Below are 17,035 nucleotides of genomic sequence, written 5' to 3'. Positions count from 1 at the left end.
GTAACTTTTAGTTTCTCTTTGATAGACATTTTAAGTTTGGTGTGTTTATTCTTTTGGTGTTGCTTCCTCAGTCCACTTTTCTGAGAGGTTAGCGACTTCATGGATAGCACATTTTAAATGGGGAGAAGGGCTTTTTAAAGCTCACATTGAAGTAACTGGAAGATCTGTGGTATTTTATCTGACTGTGGTATATTTAACAAATAATGTATGCAAACAGTTCAGGTGACACAGAATATCAGAGTGGCTATAAACTGTTATCGGTTGACCTTGAACTTTCAAGAGATGGTAAGAAGGAAAGTTAGGATAGTTTAAGATAAGATATAATGATTCCCAGAAGATGTGAAAAAGTAGGGAGGTGAATCGTTTTCATGAAACACAGAGAGTTTCTTCACAGGGCATCACCAAAGTCTTCAGAGAGTTGAATTTGATTCTGATTCTTCTCCAGGCACATCACAGATCAGCATTTGTTCCTGCTAACTTGTTATACTCTAAGAAAAAGAAGTGGTAAATAGAGATAATGGAGCTATATGTTGATAAGAGGACCAGGCAGAGTTGGGGAAGTTTCAGTAGGCACTAGGTATAGCAAAGCAAAGCAGCCTACCTGATAGACCTCCTCATTACCATTCCTGTGTGTCAGTTTCTAACCACAGGGCATGGAAACGGGAAGCGAGGCTGGTTGTATTTAAGTGAGATGTGTGAATATTTTGAAGACCCCTTAATCTTGAGGCTAGTTTCTTTGCAAGTTTCAGGTTGGGGTTCCATGTATTTTATGGTCCTAGAGAGGATGGTGCAGACAACTGCTTCAGCCCCGATGAGTTTGGATACTGAGCAATAGTGGACAAGTGATAAAAAAAGGGGGGGGCAGGTGTGGGATGAGAGGAAGCAGGTGTGTGCTGTAGTAAGTGCTGGCTCCTTCTCTATGCCCCCTGCTGCTGGCTGCAGCTTCCTTCCATCCTTATTCACCTATGGCCAGCCCAGCTGCTATTCTGAGGATGAGCAGACTATGTAGGAATAACTTTCTGGATTTTTGTTGCTGTTGTTTTTGTTCATAAAACACATTAGAAATGAGCTTATGTGAGGGAGGAAAATATGGAAGAAAATGTGGTAAGCTATAGGAACCAGGAATTTAACTGACAGTGATCTAGATAGATTTTCAAATGGTTAGCAAATTTGTCAAAGAACTGCAAAAATCAAGTTTCTTATTTTTACCCAGAACCTTCTTGGTAACCACTGTTTTTCACAGAGATGCAAAGATCTCTTGGATGCACATTTATTCCTTAGTGTTTAAACCACTGTCATAGGTCAAGTTCTGAAAGAGAACTGCTCGCCCTGCTTCCCCGCAAGAAATCATTATATAGGGACAAGAAGTTTTGGTCTTTATCTTTGCCTAGAACCTTGAAGTACTCCATGATTTCCTGGGATTTTCACATGAGTTGTACTTGTAACTCATGGTTGTAGGGCTAAGAGAAAGGCAATGGGAGGAGGAATATAGTATTTATTGAGCACTGATGCATTTTCAGTGCAGTGCTAGGTATATGAGGCACTGTCTCATCTTTAAAAGTAACTATTTTTCTCCATGTAAAGTAAAAACAGTTGAAGAATTTCTAGTATGAAAATAGACTAAAAATTCAATGTAACACAAATTATCAGTGGGAGCTCATCAGTTTTCCTGCGTATAATGGAACTGTATTCTGTTGTGGGTAGGTGTGGTGGGTTGAATAGTGCGTCTCCCCAAATTCAGGTCCATCCAGAACTAAACTTATAAGGAATGTGACCTTATTTGGAAATAATCCTTGCAGATGTAAGTAGTGATGTAGGATCTTGAGATGAACTCTTCCTAGATTTAGGGTGGCCCCTAGAACCAATGATGGGTGTCTTTATGAAAAGAGGAGAGGACACAGAGAAACACAGGAAAGAAGGCCACATGAAGAATGAGAAGAGGTTGAAGTTACACGTCACGAGCAAAGGAATGCCAGGAGCCACCACCACAAGCTGGAAGACATAAGGAAGAATTCTCTCAGAGCCTCCAGAGGGAACCAACTTTGCCGACACCTTGATTTCAGACTTCCGGCATGCTGAACTGTGAGGGAATCAATTCTTTTCTTTCAGGCCACCCAGTTTGTGGTCATTTGAAATGACAGCTCTAGAAAACTAATCCAGTAGGCTAGCCTCATTTTATTCAGGAAAAAACAAGGGTCAGAGAATTTAAGGAACTTTCCCATTCATACACCTAGGAAGGGATGAAGACAAGATTGGAACTCAGGTCTGACTACCTCCTAAGTCTCTGAACTTCACGTTGCACGATCCTGCCTCTGAGAAGGGTAGGCGCCATTTCGTTTAGGTGTGAAGGGTCCTTCCCTTTCAAAGTGAGTACCAGAGAAATTCAGAAAGGAAATTGTGGGATTAAGGCTTATTTTTATTTTCATAAAAAACATCAAAGGAGGAGGTAATTGAGAAGATCTGAATGTTTAGAAATGACATTTTTAATACAATATTGCATGTGCTGATTGGCTGCCAATATAATGCTTTTGTGACTATTTGAGAGTTGAATGGACATCTGCCACTAAGAACAATGAAGGCCATTACAGGCAATTCGAGGTTGGTTTCAGAAAAACAGTTATGTATGGGCAGGCCACATACATATATGAGTAAGTACTACCCAGAAGAGTCCAGAACAAAACAAAATTTTGTGTAATCATTCCACAGAATTTAAACAACCTGCATTTAATTGTTTACAACAGGTACAATTTCATCCCTCCACCAGCTTCTTGCCCTGAGAGTAGACACTGGCCATAGAGCCAGACCAGGTAACTGGTAAAGTTCAGAGTTAGGCAAACACCCAGAGAGACAGTCCTTGGGCACAAGAGAGCAGAAAGAATATTCCCAAACTCATGCAGTTTGCTAAATACTTTGCCCACTCAGCCTTTCAGTGAACCCTAGAGCTGGGCCAACCAGTGTGGATACTGAATGCTGGTTCTGAATAAGCAAGATGTGGCTTGGGTTAGGACAGGGCCTGATGCCAAGTAACAAATTTACATGGACAGGCCAGGGGAATCAGTAGGATTTGATGCTTTGAGGGTACTTTGGGAGTACATCTGTATTAGATTACTGCTCCAGGGTGCTTGCTGACTTTCACATCTTGGGGGTATGGAGCTTACACATGTTTTCTATTCTTAAAACTCAGTTCCTATTGAAGTGATGACCAAAGTGATTTTGTTTACCTTTTAAGAATACATGGCTATGCTCTGTGAAGGACCTACATCCACTCTTGCCCATCTCCAGAATGATATTTTAAAAAGCAAATTTGGTCGTATTATGTAAAACCCTTCCTTGGCTTTTCATGCCTTGAGGATTAACTTTCATTTTTAACATGGCTTAAGGGGCCCTCCCTGCATGGTCATCCTGCCCTTTCCCCAACACCTTGCTAGGCTAACAGCTCCCTCAGGTCCAGCGTAAAGGTCACTTATTGGCCTTCCTTGGCTCCAACCACATTAGGTTCCCCTGTCACTGTCCCTCTTGTAATCCCAGCTGCTTTTCAGTGGGGCACATGCCACACTTGTGATTTTGTTTTTCATCCCCTGTGAGTTCAGCGCTGTGCCTGTCTTATTCACCACCACATCCCCAGCCCCCAGCTCAGTTCCAGGCAGCCAGCAGGCACTTGGATATTGGAATAAATGAATTATGAGGCACAGTTGACTGTCAGCGTCTAATGTACTAAAACTTCTCTAATAAAGTAGGAGGAAAAATTCTTCCTTTTCCCTAAATCATCAGATATTCATATGTAACCAACATTTGTCACATGCATTTACTTTTATGCAAAGAGCAATTCTAGATGCTGTCAGGCAGAAATGAGACCAAGACTGGAGGCTTGTCCTCTGGAACCTCACAGTCTTAGTGTGTTACACACAGTCTGAGGAGAAGGAGCCCAGAAGGCTTCACAGCTAATTCCTCCTGGAAAATCCAGCTAACTGATGAGATGTGGAAGTGTGAGTGGGATCACAGGCTTAAAAGTCTGCCCTGTGAGGGTGGGCTTTCAAGAACGCAGGACAGACAGCTGTAAAGTCATCCAAACTTGAACTGGAATAGCATAACCAGTACACATTCCTAAACTGCTTAAATAAGAAATAATTTGAATATAAAAAGTACTGTGCACAAATTCCATTCTACTGGTTGTAAGTGCCTATTCTTACGATATCTTTGAGCAAAAATCACTGAAGAAGATATAAGTCAGTTTTCTTTACATATTCTGATGCCTTATGGGGAAGCAAAAACTAAATCAGTGTTGTCCAATAGAAATAAGATGCAAGCCACATATGTAATTTTGAATTTTCTAGAAACCACATTATAAAAGTAAAAAGAAAGATGAAATTGTCTTTAATAATATATTTTATTTAACCCATTATAGCCAAAATATTAACCACTATTAACAATTATTGAGATATTTTATGTTTTTTTCATACTCTGAATTTCGGTCTGTATTTTATACTTACAGCACGTTTCAATTTGGACTAGCCACATTTCAGGTGCTCAGCAGCCTGCTGTGGCCAGTGGTGCCCATAATAGACAGTACAGCACTAGATAGTTTGCCTTTCTGTTCGATATATGTTTCATGTTTACCTCCTTGGTTTTATGTTTTATCAGTGGGGTTTTTTTTTCAACAGAGAAATGGACTCTTGATTTAGAATAAATCATGCTGCTATAAAGACACATGCACATGTATGTTTATTGCTGCATTATTCACAATAGCAAAGACTTGGAACCAACCCAAATGTCCAACAATGATAGACTGGATTAAGAAAATGTGGCACATATACACCATGGAATACTATGCAGCCATAAAAAAATGATGAGTTCACGTCCTTTGTAGGGACATGGATGAAATTGGAAATCATCATTCTCAGTAAACTATCGCAAGAACAAAAAACAAAACACCGCATATTCTCACTCATAGGTGGGAATTGAACAATGAGAACACATGGACACAGGAAGGGGAACATCACACTTCGGGGACTGTTGTGGGGTGGGGGGAAGGGGGAGGGATAGCATTGGGAGATATACCTAATGCTAGATGACGAGTTGGTGGGTGCAGCGCACCAGCATGGCACATGTATACATATGTAACTTACCTGCACATTGCGCACATGTACCATAAAACCTAAAGTATAATAATAATAATAATAATAATAATAATAATAATAAAAGAAAAAAAAAAAAAAAAAGTTAAAAAAAAAAAAAAAAAAAAAAGATATCTTTAGGCTCTGGATTTTTTAAAAAAGATTCTGAAAGTCTGTTTCATGACACTTGAATGGAATTGTAGACAGTTGGACTGTGGACCCTTTCCAGACTTAGCATCCTTGTTATGAGAGAGGCCTTTTCAGTTTGCACTGAGAAGTTGCTCTTACCCTGATGTGATAATCTAATACAAATTTCCAAACTGCTTACATAAAAAGCAGCTTGAATGTGAAAAATGTTGTACACAGCAGGGGTTTGTTTCTCTATGGAAATGCTTTTCCCTCGAATGCCTATATGGTCTAGATTTTTCCAGCATTTCTGAGATTTGGGTATCAAATTGGGGTCATTCGATGTCTATTTAGAATTTTTTAATAATTTCAAATCTCATTCGTGAAATACTTCCTGTGGAAATAAAAGCTAGCTGTATTAGTTTCAAAATGTCCCATTAGTCCCTGGAAAGATACTCTATTAAAATTAGTGTACTTCTTTTCCCACAGGCTGTGCTCTTAATCATCTCCTTCCAAAGATGAATAAATACACTGATTATATTTGTTGACTGTGGAACTGAAAATGAATACATGTATTACTTGGCATTCATGTAGCCAAATCCTTGGTCTCACAACACACTGAATTTGCTGTTTTTCCTGGAGGACAGGATAACTTGTATTCATCTTTGCATCTTTTAGAGTCCTTAGCATTATGCCTGGTACATTGTTTGCTGTCAATATGTCTGGTGAATAGGTGTATGAATGAATATATCCATCCTTCACTTAAAGAATAAGGGATGTGTGCTGAGTCTAGTAGCCAGAGCTTTTCCATTTCCACATCCTGGCAATGAAAAATAATCAAAATGCATAAAGGACAGATTACAAAAGCAGTTGTGAGGAAAATGTTCTTAAGCTTCAAAGGAATAGGGTATTTCAAGGATAAATATATTAAGAAAGAAAATGTAAGTCAGGTGATGGGTGATATAATTCATATACTAATGTATTGAAAGGCTGGAGGGTTTCTACTTCTACATCTTTGGGGAAAATATTGAAAATTAATAGGTTCCTAAAATATTTGAGACACTGTAAGTGATTCAGAGTTTTAAGTCAGCTAGAACTGATGGAATAATGATATTCTTTACTTGTGTGTCTAAACAATGAATGCTAAAGCCAGATCTTATTTAAAAGATTCTTAATCAGGGCTGGGCACGGTAGCTCACGCCTATAATCCCAGCACTTTGGGAGGCCAAGGTGGGCGGATCACGAAGTCAGGGGATAGAGACCATCCTGGCTAACACAGTGAAACCCCGTCTCTACTAAAAATACAAAAAATTAGCCGCTCTTGGTGGTGGGCACCTGTAATCCCAGCTACTTGGGAGGCCGAGGCAGGAGAATGGCGTGAACCCGGGAGGTGGAGCTTGCAGTGAGTCAGGATCATGCCACTGCACTCCAGCCTGGGCGACAGAGCGGGACTCTGTCTCAAAAAAAAAAAAAAAAAAAGATTCTTAATCATAACAAATATAGTATACATTTAAAATGCGTGTGTACATATATATTGAGAATTAAGCTAATGGCACCTCACGTGAATAGTCCCTAAATACTATAAATAAATACCATCCCTAAATCCTCAGCATGGCCTTCAAGATCCAGCATGTGGTGGCCCCTGTGCTTTCTGTCTCTCCTGGTTCCTTCTCCCTCTTGTTCACTCTGTGGCCTTTAGTTTCTTCAGTTCCTCAAGTTCTTTGTTGTATCAGGAGTTTGCAGCGGCTGTTTCCCCTTCTGGTGGAATATGGGCCCTCATCTGCCCCTTCTTCGACAACTGTCTTTGCACCATCCCTCCTGTCTCAGCTTATATATCTCGACTCTGAGTGGTGTCTCCTGAGGGCCAAGTCGAAATCATTTTTACTCCAGTTTTATATTCTCATGCTACCTTCACATCACATGAGTTGCCCTCCACAAATCTCTTGAGAGGTTCCTCACTTAGAATAAAATTGAAAGCACTTATGTGGGTTACAAAGTCCTGAGGATCTGAACTCATTCCCTATGTTCCTGGCCATCTCCATCTCGCTCCTTCTGAGCTAGCCTTCCTCAAACACACAGACACGTTGTTCATGGGGCCTGGCCAGCCACTTTGCCTCAATCACTTCCTCTCCATGTCTTCTCAAAGCCTTCGCTGGGGTCTCTGCTCAAATGTCACCTAATTTGTGCAGCTTTCCTGACCATCTTGTTTAAAACATCAGTCCTTCTAACTTCCTAAGCCTTTTCTTGTTTTACTTTTCTTCAGAGCATTTAGCACCACTTCAGATGTACATTTGCTTGTTAAAGTGTTGCTTGTCACTGCCACCGAAATGTAGTGACTTGAGCATAGGATTGTTTGTACACTGCAAAGAGCCCAATTCTATTCTTTTATTGCACTTTTCATAATATTTACTTTATGCAACTTATGATTTGTTCACTATACTGCCTTTTTCCATTATTACTTTCCTATTTTACATTCTTCACATAGCAGCCAGTTCCATCCATTAAAGATGTAAATCACATCTTGTCACTCCTCTGCTTGTAACTCTCCACTGGCTTCCATTGTACTGAGAATTATCCTCAGCCTTGTTCCTGCCTTGGGGTCTTTGCACAGGTGTTTCTTCTGCCTGGAACACTCTTCTCCAGCTCCTGTTAATGTCTGCTGCTTCTCATCACTGCACCTTCAGTCAGATGCCATCTCCCTGTACAGTCCTTTCCTGCCTCCACCCCTATTGAAAATAGTTTCTCCTCATCCCTCTTATGAGGGATCCCTTATATTATTTCCTATCAACATTTGGAATTATCTTCTAATTTATCTTTTTGTTTATTGTTTTCACATCGCTCCCATTTCTCATATAGAACACAATCTCCAGAAGGGTAGAGTCTTGTCTATCTTGTTTACTATTCGTAATAATGGAAGCAGTGCCCTCAGTAAATATTTATTGAATGAATGCTTTTCATCTCTTCCAGTATATTGTAAACACAGTCATTGAAGACAAGGACTATGTCTCTTTTACTCCTTTATATATACCCAGTTCCTAGCACAGAGTTTGGTGCTAGCAATTGATTAATTTGCTTAATGCATGAATCAAATCATGTGAAGCACATATAAGCTCCATCTTATAGGAGTAGCTAACTTTTCAGGTAAGAGTCGTGGTCTGCAGACTTTTACAGATCAGGATCAGAGCTGTTCTCTGTGTAATATCTATTTGGTGTCATGCACAATTAATATATTTCACAATGTATTTCACAATTGCTTTGGGAAAAGTGTGGATGTGCATACTCTCATGTATAAAATCACTGGGCTGAAGCTATTAATAGACATTTATGTTTATATACATAGATAATAGTTGTATCTATTTTTGGATGAGAAAACTGAAGCTGCAAGGTGATTTGCAATTTGCCCGAAGTATACAACAGAAGAGCCAGAATCTTTATTCAGATATTACTGTCTCCAAAGCACATTCTGTTTTCAAAACAAAATGTTTTGTCAAATGTCTTGTGCTACAAAGTCTTAAACTACAAAGATACCTCCAGGCTTGGTATGTGTGGCAAGTATACTCTAGGGTGACTCGTACAAATTCACACCCTTGTATAATCCCTTCCCGTTGGGTGTAGATGGAACCTGTGACTTGCTGCTAACCAGTAAATATGGCAAAGGTAATGGAATCAACTACTCACCACTCCCTTGATGTGATTCCATTATATGGCAAAATCGATGTTGCATCACTCCCATGATCATGTCACATTATGTGAGACAGTCTTAGCAGACTAATACGAGAGACATTCCCTTCCTTGTCTAGAAGAAGCACACTGCCATGTTATGACAGCCCAAGGAGAGGACCACATGTCAAGGAACTGGGGGTGGTCTCTAGAACCTAAGGGTGGACACTAGCCAACAGCCAGTGGGAAGCCAGAGCTCTCCATCACACTGCCACAGAGAAGTGAACAGCCCGGACTCAGGAAGACAGCAACCCACGTGAGCCTGGATGCAGACTTCTCCCCTCTCCGGCCTCCAGATGGCAAAGCAGCCTGACTCCACATTGTTTGCAGCTGGCGAGACCCTGAGCCTAGGACTCAATTTAGGCATGCCCAGACTTACCTGCGGAAACTGTGAGGCAATGTGTGTTGTTTGAAGGCACTGAGTTTGTGTTACTTTGTTATTCTATGTAGAAAACTAATAGTGTGGTTGTTCCCAGCCAGAGCTCCTATTTCAAGCATACAACTGTCTGCTTGGGCCATCAGGCTATTTGCCCAGTGGCTTTAGGCTCCTTGGATACCTTACATTGAAGCAGGAGGTAGATTGGGAACACCTGTCCCTGTCTTTTCAGCTTAGGATGAGGTTTCCTGAATCCCCCAGGGAGTATAGGTCAGTCCCGTTCCAGCAAAGACTGAAGATATCTTTGTGTTTTGAAACATGATAGCAAAGAACACTTGGCACAGTGCCTGACACTTAGTAGGGACTCAAGAAATATTATGCACCTTCCTTTCCTGGGGTACTGCAGCTCAACCTAGGGCATCTCAGATGCTAACCCAGCAATTCTTCCCTGGGCAAGTTCTTTAGAAATCCCACTGCAGGACCCTTCTTACAATAAGGATATATTACTTACCACCACCCTCTATTTGCTCTGAAAACCTGAGAAAGCAAAGGCTGATGATGTTAGTACACTGAGGGTTGTGTATTTTTCAAATTTCACAAACTGCTTTATGCCCCTGAGGGGGACAGTTGCCTACTTTGCCAGGGCATTCTGTGAGACCTGTGTTGGCACCTTGCAGCACCCCATCTTGAGGTGGGAGATGTTTGCTGCCCCATGTCACAAGTTCTTAGGGCTGCTGACTGTGTGCTACAGCACAGGGTCTTAATATCCCTCCCTGCTGTTTCCTACTTGAGGCATAAAAGAGCTTTGTCACCTTGGAGAGAGGTGTTATATAAATACCATTATTTAGGTTGAGAGTAGCATGATCCAGTGCTAGGGTTGTCTATTTGTGTAAGTCAGTAGGCAAATCTTCCTCTTCCCTTTTCTCGGTCTCTTCTAATAGTTAACTACAAAAGAAACAACATAGATGTGAGTATATTTACCTAAGTTCTCATTACAATATAACTCTTTCTGTCATTTAGTAATTGTTAGTGTGCAAAACAGCAGAGCACATTGGTATCAGTGCAGGAAGCATCAGAGGGCCATGTTTCAGACTTGTAGATGCTCTGAGACTTCACCTAAGAAAACCAGGCCGTAATATGCAATAATCACATGTTGCCAAAATGAAATGCGTGCTAAGATGCTGTTTATTAGATAAATTTTGTTGCAAGTATTAAGCCCCAAATCTTATTTAGTGTGATTTGAGGATTTATACTCATATTACAATTGTAATCGCTATATTAGACTTCACAAATTTAGTTAAAATAATTTAGAATTAATTTTTCTTATTTTTCATAGTAAAACATGCATAACATGAAATTATCTTAACTATTTTTAAGTATACATTTCCCTGGTATTAAATACATTCATAATGTTGTGTAATCACCACCACCATCCATGTCCATAACTCTTTTTGTCTTGTAAAAGTGAAACTCTGTCCCCATTAAGTAGTAACTCCCCCTTTCCTACTTCAGCCCCTGGCTACCACCATTCTACTTTCTAGCTCTATGATTTTAATTATTCTAATTACTTCATATAAGTGGAATCACATAGCATTTGTCTTCTTTGTGACGGGTTTATTTCACTTGGCATAACATCCCAAGGTTTACTTATGTAATAGTGTATATAAGAATTGCCTTCCTTTTGAAGGCTGAATAATATTCCATTGTGTGTAAATAGTGCAATTTTTATATAGGTTCACCTGTTGATGGACAACTGAGTTGCTTTCACATTTTAGCTATTGTGAATAATGCTTCTATGACCATGAGTATACAAATATCTCTCTGAAACTCTGCTTTCAATTATTTTGCTTAAATATCCAGAAATGGAATTGCTGGAACTTAAGGAAATTCTATTGTTTATTTCTGAGGTACCACTGTGCTCCTTTCCACACCATTTTACTTTCTCACCAACAGTGCACAAGGGTTCGAGTTACTCTACATCTTTGCTAACACTTGTTATTTTCTGGTTTGGTTTTTTGATGTTTACCATCCTTATGAGTTTGAGGTGGTATCTCATTGTAGTTTTGATTTGTAATGACCTAATGATTAGTGATGTTGAGTACCTTTTTATGTGCTTTTTAGCCGTTTGTATATCTTCTTTGGAGAAATGTCGATTCAAGGCTTCGCTCATTTATTAATCCAGTTGTTTGGGTTTTTTGTTGAGTTTTAGGAGTTCTGTACATATCAGATATGATTTACAAATATTTTCTCCCATTCTGTGGGTTGCCTTTTTACTCAGTTTATAGTGTCTTTTGATGCACACAATTTCTTAACTTTCATGAAGTCCAATTGTGTAATTTTTTTGTTGTTGCGTATGCCTTTGATATCATATCCAGAAATTCATTGCCACATCCAATGTCATGAAGCTTTTGCCTGTGTTTTCTTCTAAGAGTTCTGGAGTTTTAGATCTTACAGCTAGCTCTTTAATGTATTTGGAGTTAATTTTTGTATATAGTATTAGAAAAAGGTCCAAATTCATTTTTTTGCATATAGATCCGTTTTTCCCAGCACCATTGGTTGAAAAGACTATTATTTCTCATGAGTGGTCTTGGTACCTTTGTCAAAAATCATTTGACCATGTATGCAAGTGTTTATTTCTGGGCTCTCTACTCTATTCCCTTGGCCTACATGTCTGTCTTTATGACAGTACCACTTTGTATTACCATAGCTTTGTAGTGAGTTTTCAAGTCAGGAACTGTGAGTCTTCTAGCTTTGTTTTTTTAAGATTCTTTTTTGCTATTTGGAGTCCCTTGAGATTCCATATGAATCTTAGGATGGGATTTCCATTTCTACAAAAAATGTTACTGAGACTTTGATAGGGATTGCATTGAATCTGTAGATTGCTTTGAATAATACTGACGTCTTAATAATATTAAGTCTTCGAGTTCATGAACATGGGATGTATTTCCATTTATATATGTCTTTTAAAATTTCTTTCAGCAGTGTTTGGTTAGTTTTCATTGTTGAAGTCTTTTACCTCCTTGGTTAAATTAATTCCTGAGTATTTTATTCTTTTGGATACTATTGTAAATGGAATTAACCTTTTAATTTCCTTTTCAGATTGTTCGTTGTCAGTGTATAGAAATGCAACTGATTTTTGTGTGTTGACTTTGTGTCCTGCTACTTTGTTGAATTCATTTGTTAGTTCTGACAGCTTTTTGTGGGAAATCTTTAGAGTTTTCTGTGTGTAAGATCATATCATCTGAAAATACATAATTTTAGTTGTTTAGATCCAATTTGGATTCCTTTTTCTTACCAAATTGCCCTGGCCAGAACTTTCAGTACTGTGTTGAATAGATGTGGTCACAGTGGGCATCATTGTCTTGTTACAGATCTTAGAGTAAAAGCTTTCAGTCTTTCACCATTTAGTATAATGTTCATTGTGAGGTTTTCATATATGACTTTTACCATGTTGAGGTAATTTCTTCCTATTCCTAGCTTATTGTTTGTATCATGAAAAGGTGTTGAACTTAGTCAACACTTATTCCTGCATCAATTGAGATGATCATGTGTGTGTGGTTTTTTTTTTTTTTACTCTATTTTGTCAATGTGTGGTATTAGATGGACCCATTTTTTGTATATTGAACCATATGCTTGTATTTCAGGAACAAATACCACTTGGTCATGGGGTATAATTTTTAAAATATGCTGTTGAATTTGCTTTGCTAGCATTTTGTTGAGAATTTTCACAACAATGGTCATAAGAGATATTGGTCTCTAGTTGTCTTGTAGTGTCTTTGTCTGGCTTTGCTGTCAAGATAATGCGGTCCTCATAGAATGAGCAGGAAGTTTTCCTTCTTCAATTTTTTGGAAAAGTTTGAGGAGGGTTGGTGTTAGTTCTTCAAATATTTGGTAGAAGTCACTGGTGAAGCCATCAGATCCTAGGCTTGTCTTTGTTGGGAGATTTTTGATTACTGATTCAATCTTCTTACTAATGATAGGTGTGTTTAGATTTTCTATTTCTTTGTGAGTTAGTCTTGGTAGGTTTTGTGTTTCTAAGAGTTTGTCCATTTATTTAGGTTATACAATTCATTGTTGTGCAGTTGTTCATAGTACTCTCTTAATAATGTTGTTTACTTGTGTAGATCAGAATGAATATCCCCACTTTTTATTTCTGATTTTAGTAATTTGTGTCTTTTCTGTTTTTTTTTCTAGTTCAGCTAGCTAAATGTTTGTCAATTTTGTTGATCTTTTCCAAGAACAAACTTTTAATTTTTTCCATCAATTAAAGACATCCTTGGCTCTTGATAGGTGATGAAGAGGCAAGTATATTTTTAGCTGTTAGTTGCCATTTCAACGAAATAGCCGTCAACTGTAATTTTCTCCAAAAGTGGGAAAATAGGGAAAAAAACTAACATTTTTCTGTACTTCATTTTCCATCTGTAAAATGGAGAAACAAAACCCATCTCTTGTGTTTTCCAAGGCTGGATGATGTGTACGCATTATATATGTACTAGATACTTCTGAAATTATAGTTAAAGGATGAAATCTGGTTATGGTCTTCAGTTTTTCAGGTATTTCAGGGCTCTTTCTAAGTTTCCGGACCAGATAGTAGCAATTAATGAATACTACTACAAATTATTCGGCATTTGTCCTGCTCAAGATCTCTGCTCCTTTGGGCAATGAGGCTTGGTTTCTGTAAGACAGATAAGGATGACAAAGGAATTAAGTCACTAAAAGCAGTGAAAGACTTCAGAAACCATGTTTCATGTCTTTGGTCTTCCCCGGTGGATGCTAAAGCCATTAGGTTTCCCCCAACAGTCAGAACACAAAGATGTGACTTGGAGTACTGTGGCCACCTGTTCTGCCCAAGTGCATCAACTGTGTTCATCAACTCACACCAAGGGTGGGGGTTGGATTTTCTTCTTCCCTGTTGTGATAGACAGATGCCCTGTCATTATGTTTTTATTTGAAATTTCACAGTGAAAGAAGGAAGCCACTCTTGAGAAAACAGCAATTTAAATCAGGTTGTAATTTTTAAAAAGTGATTTACAAAAGGTCTTTCCCCAAATACTCCCATCATAATCATCTAGGGTGGGGAGAAAAATGGGGTGCGGAGGGCAGACTCACCCCTCATCCCTGCTCTTCCAGCAGGGAACACTCATTTTTACACCGTTGTGCCTCTGCAGTTCCTCCCTTTGTTCAGGTTTGTGCTGGGCATCTCCGTTCCACAGAGACTACTGGTTTCCAGTGCAACAGAAATCTCATTTGTGATAAACCTTGATTTTGAATTGTAGTAAATGAAAGTTTAAAAAAAGCAGGCATTAAAACTCTCTATCTTTTTCCCTAGGAAAAGTAGCATTCCATCTTCTGGCATCACTGTCCTTGGGACTAAACCCCCTTAGAAAACACCGCTTTTGCCTAGCCCTCAGAGGCTTGGTCCCCTAACAGTTTACACCTTTCCAGAAAAAGAATCTCAAGGGCTTTCCTACAAATGTCTGTCACAAGCTCAACAACCTCACAACCTCAAGTCTGTCCTGTTTTAGAGACACACACACAAAAATGCTATAAAGGAAGCATTAATACTTGTTTAGAGAGATTATCAGGAACATTGTACTTAACAGTGAGAAATCTGAGTAATGTGTATATGAGTGTGTTATGTTATTCTTTGTACTTTGCATTTTCAAAATGTCCCATCTTTTTTTTTTTTTTTTTTTTTTTTAAGCCAAGAAGTATAATAAAACTTACCTGGCCACCACAGATGAGAATTGGCATGCAATAAAACTTGCCACAAGCTGGGAGGAACCAGCAGTGTGCTGCTACAGGCTTAACAACCATCTTTCTGGAAGAAAAACCTTGATTTGTAGCATGAGCCGGTTTCTGTGTCTCACATGGCCATTTTCAAGCTACCAGTGTGACATCACTGAACTCTGACTTGGAAAAAGAGGCTCACACTTGGCTCCCCCGAGCAGTGCTGGCCTAACTCCAGCACACCACTGGGTTGAACTGCCAAGAAAGAGTAGTTCCCACAGATAGGGAGGAAGCAAATGCTCTGTAAATACCTGTAGACAGAGGCAGGGAGACCTTTGTAGAATGAAGAGTGTTAGGGACTTGGCTCTTCTTTATTTCGGAAAATCTTAGATTACTCATTCATTGGTTGATCTCATGCTTGTGTGCTTATGGAAATAAAGCATTTAGTCAGTAAAATATTGTTACCCAAGGACTCAATAACCATGCAGTCAAGAAATTGTATATATTTTTAGAGGCTTCTTTCAAACTTAACTTTTTAAGGTGACTTTATTCAAAAAGAGTAAACCCACGTGGAATATTTATAAAGATAAAAGCTTCAGAAATCCATGTGAAATGAAAATTATGTAATAATTGGTTTGCTCACAAATATAGGAATTCAGATAGTTTTAAAAAATTACTTTGATTTAAAGTTTGTTAAAATAATCAAGTTTAAAAAGAAAGTATATGGGTTGAGTGGTATCCCTCCCAAATTCATTTCATTTTCCCCCGGAACCTCAGAATGTGACCTATGTCAGCTCAGGCTGCCGTAACAAAATATCATAAACAATAGAAATTTATTTTCTTGCAGTTCTAGAGGTTATATAGTCCAAGATCAAGTTGCTGGACCGTGTTTTAATTTCTGATGAAGCCTCTCTTCCTGGCTGGTGGATAGCCGCCTTCTCACTATGTCCTCATGTAACCTTTTCGTGGTGCATGTGTGTGGAGAGAGAGAGATTGTTCTCTCTCTTCCTCTCTTACAAGGTCACCAATCCTATTGGATTAGGACTTTGACCTCCTGACTTCATTTAATCTTAATTATTTCCTAAAAGCACTATCTCCAAATACAATTACATTGGGTATTAGGGCTTCAGCATATGAATTTGGGGAGGACAAATAGCAGTCTTCTTACCTTTTATACATTCATCACTTACCAACTCTATTCCTTTAGCATAGGTTGGGCTGTCATCCCTCTCTTTAGTTTTATACTGGAGGCAAACTAGATATTTATAGCCAAACCCACCAACTCTAAGAACTTTCCTCTTGTCCATGACAATCTGGGAGTGACATATTTATACATTTCAGTATACCTCTTGGTTAACCTACTTCCATAACACAATTTACCATATTGGTCATAGCTTCCATTTTATTGAATAGTTCTGTAAGTGCCAGGCATGGTGCTGGATACTCTAAAACATCATTTCTAATCCTCACAATAAACCCAGCAAGGTAGCTTTGATTTTCTCCATTCTGTAGATGAAGAAATTCATTCATTTTTTTCAGTTATCTTCCACATTTACCCTAAGGCAGTTCTGAGCCCTGGGCATGTATGAGTGAATGAGGCAGGCAAAGCCCCTGCCCTCATGGAGCCTATACTCTGGAAGGATGAGACTGATAGAGAGTAATACCTAATGTCAGATGTGATCAGTGCAATGAATTAAAATGAAGAGTAAGAGGGGGAGAGTGTGACCGGGTCCAGGAAGTTCTCATGTATATGAGAACAATAAAGTGCCATGTTGGCTGGGGGAGGTCAGAGAGGCAAGAGCACATAGGACCTTGTCACCATTGTTGGGACGTTGGTTCCTACCCTGAATGACATGGGAACACATTAAAGTGCTTTGGGGAGAAGAGTGATGTGATCTGAATTACACTAAATAGGACTGTCCTTACTCTTCTATTGAGAGTAGTTTATAGGGGGCAAGCATGGAAGCAG

At 39.0% G+C, this 17,035-nt stretch overlaps 1 protein-coding gene across 1 annotated transcript in view; it reads left to right on the top strand.

Moving 5' to 3' along the window:
* SH3GL2 (SH3 domain containing GRB2 like 2, endophilin A1) overlaps positions 1-17,035 on the top strand; it is a 227,164-nt gene that overhangs the window by 192,705 nt on the left and 17,424 nt on the right. The window lies entirely within an intron of this gene.

Source organism: Pongo abelii, chromosome 13 (genome assembly GCF_028885655.2).
Source record: "Pongo abelii isolate AG06213 chromosome 13, NHGRI_mPonAbe1-v2.0_pri, whole genome shotgun sequence".
In the NCBI taxonomy this organism is placed as follows: Eukaryota; Metazoa; Chordata; class Mammalia; order Primates; family Hominidae; genus Pongo; species Pongo abelii.
The sequence above is the reverse complement of the archived record's forward strand: the minus strand, read 5'-3'. Positions and strand labels throughout refer to the sequence as shown.